This window comes from Rosa chinensis, chromosome 3 (genome assembly GCF_002994745.2).
Source record: "Rosa chinensis cultivar Old Blush chromosome 3, RchiOBHm-V2, whole genome shotgun sequence".
Classification (NCBI taxonomy): Eukaryota; Viridiplantae; Streptophyta; class Magnoliopsida; order Rosales; family Rosaceae; genus Rosa; species Rosa chinensis.
In genome coordinates, this window is record NC_037090.1 from 1634544 (window position 1) to 1639493 (window position 4950).

Consider the following 4950-nt stretch of genomic DNA (forward strand, 5'->3'; position numbering starts at 1 on the left):
TTTGTGGGGATGTTGGAGCTTCATCCTCAACTAGTAATGTTTAAATTTTCATAGGTCGCAGAATCTAGTTAGCTCAATTGTTAATTTTATATTTTCTTGCTTCTGAGCTCCTAGTTTTTGTAAGAATAAAGGTGCTTATTAGTCCTTAAAAGGTGGGTGTACCCTAGAGTGCGTAGGTTCTATATTAGTATAGGTCTTTTGTATGTTCTACAGGATGGTTCTTTCTGTCGGCCCCTATAGGTGTGTCGTTTCTGGTACTGCTTACTGAGCATCAATATATCTGACCTCCTTGGATTAAAAAAAAAAACCTGTAGAAAAGTGGTTTATTCCATACTGAATCCTTATTATTTCCTTACATTTATTATTCACTTTTTCTTATATTAATATATTAATTACAAATTTTTTTACAATTTTTCTGATAACTTTTATTCTATTACCAAATACAGAAAATGAATGTTCATGAGAAAGATGGAAAAAACTACAGAAATACTTTCCTTTCCGCGATCAAACGAGGCATTGGAGTAACATACCATGATCACCAGGCTTTTGTCATCCTTTGATTTAATTATTTTGATAATGTTGATAATGAGTAGATGCTCTAGATTATAAAACAAAAGGAAAGTTGTTAATCCAAAGCTGGACTTTATCCATCGGCACCGAACAAACCATGATACCATCTATAATTAATTACAATACAGCTGCAGAACATTGGATTAAGAATTTTCTTAGTCAGTGGTCAACTTGTTAGTTTAAAAATAGAAGAAAAAGAATATTTATTGGCTATAAAACCGGCAATAAGATCTGATCTGATCATCGCTCACCCAAACTGGATCTCAGTACGTACCAAAACGATGAAGGCCTATCCAACTTTGCTATCTGTCTTGTTGATTTGTGTAATACTACTACCGCAGTACTCTATTAATTACAAGGTTGAAGCGGCATCTGAAGGTTTTTCCGGCCATTCCATGAGTAAATTAAGAGTGGTGTCGAACAGGCTCCGCCGCAGGTCTCCACCACCGCCTCCGAAACCCAATCCTCCACTTCACTTCTCTCCACCACCGCCACAGTCACCACCACCGGAGTAGCCACCACATCTATATGTTGTTATACGACCTTGGATATGTAGTATATCCCATCTCTGGTTCATGATATATATGTGTTATGGTCCATATAGTTCCCCATATTTCATCTCTATATATATGCTCGGATGTACTTTTCATTTAAGCTTCTTATAAGTTGTACAAGAAATTATCGGGTAATGTTGAAGATTTCAGCTATATAATGTTAAACTTGATGGATATATGTGAGATTTTCTATGTGATTTGAAAGAGTTATCTGGGTTAATTGGCAACCGCTGTTGACTTTCTTTAAAATCGACTGAACATGTCTTTATCAATCAACACCACGCCCCTTTCGCCATTCAATGAATGAGTGCCAGAAACACACATTTGGTTCTATACAAGGTTTTACCCAGTACCAACAATTTTGATGTACATACATAAACGAAAAAACAAAAATATAATTTCTTTTATCTTTCCTAAATTTCCCGTCATTCCATGACTATTCTCAGTTTCTTATGGATGCAAACCGCAAATTCGCGAGTGTTTAAGCACAAATGTTCCTTCTCTTCCTCTTCCTCTTCCTCTTCGCCTTCTCTGCGCGCAATTCTTCTTCAACTAGAGAGAGACCCAAACAGAAAAAAAGAAAAAGACTAAAAAGAGTTGACAAAAAAACAAGACTCCAAAGATCGTCGACAGCAGGGATCGAACCTGCGCGGGCGAAGCCCAACAGATTTCAAGTCTGTCTCCTTAACCACTCGGACATATCGACATATTTGTTCTGCTTTCTCATTGACATATATAAATTACTTAATACAAATGCATCAACAGTTCTCTCTCTCTCTCTCATTCTTTTTTTTTTTTTTGAGAATATCAACGGCTGTTTATAATAGGTGCAGGTTGTGAAAAACATTTACTACATATATTTGAATTTTTATTTAAAAAAGAAAGAAAGAGAAAGTTCACTTATTTATTTACTCAAGAACAATTCTTAAGTTCATCCCTAGAGTTAATGAGCATATTCAACCTCTCTTACAATTAACGCATAATAATTTTATAATTTTCTAATCCAATCATTCATGTTGTAATTTTCTAATCCAACCATTCATGTTGTATAATGTAATACAAAGATTAGCTCCGTAAAAAATCAATCAAATTGAAGACCTTTTAGTTATTCATTTCTATGAAATACATGAACGGTTCATCATAGAAGCAGTAAGTGTTGTGTGAACCATCCATTTGTTTGATTCAATTAGATAATTAAATGATTTCCGATTCGATTGATTTTTTACAGAGATGATCTTTAAAGGATAATTTAGGATATAGACCGTTGGATTATAAATTTATTAAGTAAAAATATGTTAATCAAAAACGGGGGTGAGCCTAAAAATTGTCCTTTACTCTTCGTGTTATACATATTTATGGTATAATTTGAGCAATCAAAAGGAAAAATCAATTAGCAAGAACTAGAATTGTAGAAGTTTAGAGGTTTTATATCTTAGATTTCGAATGTAGAACATTATTATTAACACACTCCCAATGAGGTGGGTTCTAAAGAGCTAAACTAAGCATGAGGAGCCTCTCCTAAGCAACTTAATGACCTGACCTACCTGAGCTTTCTACGAGATGACAACACGTGTACAAACTCATCTAACGGTTTACATAGTGCCACATTGACTCTTCCAACTCTTCTCTCTCTCGAACCCATAGAACCACTGCCATCAGAACCATTGTCGAAACCATAGCAGTGAGGATGCTACCGTCCTTAGCTTTAGCTTCGATTCCTTAATGTCATGTTCGCATCCGATTTGAAATCGTTGTTCATTATAGAGATCTCAATCACAACCAAGTTCTATAGAAGATTCTCTCTCCTTGACACTGTTTCGAAGATTATACTCTCTCTATTATCCAAAACCTAGTTTCGCAGGTACTCTCTCTCTCCCTATTAAGTTTTTTGACTCGTTGTTATGAGTTTTGGTGGTTGCTCATTTCCTTCTGGGATTGGTTGAGATTGAATTGATGGGACGGAATTGCTTGGGATTCAATTGATGGGTTCAATTTCTGGGGCTAGGTGTTCAAAATGATGGGTTTCTTCCTTGTAAAATTTCATCAACTAATGTCTGGGTACTGGGTATGAATGACCCATTGCAATTTTCAATTAATACTGAATTATCTATCTGGGCTTATTTTTCATCCTTCTAATTTAGGGATCTGCATTTTAGATTGATTTGTTCAATGATTGAGTTGTTTGGACTTTTGGAGCCAGAGTAGCGGATTTTGGAGTAGCTAAGGTGGTTGATGCAACTGGAAAAGGGGCTAAATCCATGTCGGTCATTGCCGGTTCTTGTGGTTACATTGCTGTAGGTTAGTGATTGAATTGCTCATTGGCCTACTTAAATTTTTATTTTTAACATCACTTTTATTCAAATATGGGATTGCCTTGAATTAAGTTCATGTTATATACCCATGTTCTTGTAGAAAGTTTAAATTTTGAACCTGAAATTTTAGTTCTTATTCTCCATATTGATCATTTATGTGCGCACAACTTCCATATTACAAACTCTATTTTAAAGGTTGTTATATCGTTCTGAACCAGTAAAATAATGAAGTTGCAGAATATGCACACACACACAGGCTAACCTCCCAAATGTAAGCTATCTTTTCTCATCAATTTTCGAGCTTTCCAAAAGCTAACCCCCCAAAGTTCAATTCAACCCCTTTTGGGGAAAAGAAAATTGGAGGAGATGGGTGAAGAAGTTATGGGGAAGGTTATGATGGGGGTTTAAGTTCAGTAGTGTAAATTGAGTGACCACCACCAAAGTTCTTGTTCCACTAATCAAGTTTAAGTAGTTAGCTCCATGGAAGTGTTGCACTTTTTAGTCATTGTGATTTTTCTCTAAAAGCACTGAGATGAGCAATTCTACTTTCATGAATGGTGACATGTCCAACAATTATACCTATGCCCTTTTTTATTAATGCAATTTGACTTGTGCATGTTTATGCTTATCTATGAAAAGCTGAGAAAATTAGATTGCCTTTTTTTATTAATGCAATTTTTCTTGTGCACGTTTATAATATCAATTACATTGGAACAACTCAATGCAGATGGCTTACAATGAAGAGGAATTGGAAGAGTGAGCTTTTTTGGATTGATTCATGCTTGATGATGATCATAAGTACTACTCAGGCCCATACTTGCAATGTGTTTTCTTCTTTAATTTTGAAGCAGCCCAGTTTGAAGATTTCCTCTAGTTGTCCCAAACAGTTTGTATTGAACGGCAGGGTTACATATGAGTGCTGAAGTTCTAAAGAATTTGAAACTTCAGAAGTTACTGGTGGAGCCAAGGAAGTATGCAGAGAAGCCAGCCAAGTTTGTGAGTCCAAAATGCAACGCCCACGTGATCCAGCAGCCTCGTTGAATCAGCTTACCTCTTATGTAGTTTAGCTAATGGAAAAACCAAAGTACTTGTCATGTATAATTCCTTGGTGGAGTAAAAGAGATGTTAGCCGTGATCTTTTCATGGCTGGTACTTAGAATTTTCTTTGTTTTTGTTTGTTTATTAGAGTATTACTTTTATGTAATTAATCATAATGTTGAAGATAAATAAATTTTCTTCTCACCATTCTCAGTTCATTTAATCTTGTTTATAGACAACAAGTATTCAATATGAACAAAAGAAATGAAAAGAGTGCCAAATTAGAGATACACAAGTTTGGAAGTCATTTTGGTATTCTATATATGTAACCCAGAAATTAGTAACAGAATGACTAATAGTTGTCAATAGCAAGTACAAGGCTGCACATTTGCCCTGTCTTAAAAAAACAAAATAGTGAGCTACATAATTGCCTTCTCCATTTCTTACTAAAACTATACAGAAGCCAATTGCCTTCT

General features: G+C 35.2%; 1 long non-coding RNA gene and 1 other non-coding gene across 2 annotated transcripts; one reads left to right on the forward strand and one right to left on the reverse strand.

The window, feature by feature from the left end:
- Positions 1-1748: 1748 nt before the first annotated feature.
- Positions 1749-1830, reverse strand: TRNAS-UGA. The gene has a single exon. It is a non-coding gene; the product is annotated as a tRNA-Ser (tRNA).
- Positions 1831-2741: 911 nt separating this feature from the next.
- LOC112195299 lies at positions 2742-4690 on the forward strand. Its single transcript, XR_002934452.2, has 3 exons — positions 2742-2985; positions 3325-3422; positions 4164-4690. It is a non-coding gene; the product is annotated as an uncharacterized LOC112195299 (long non-coding RNA).
- Positions 4691-4950: the final 260 nt, after the last annotated feature.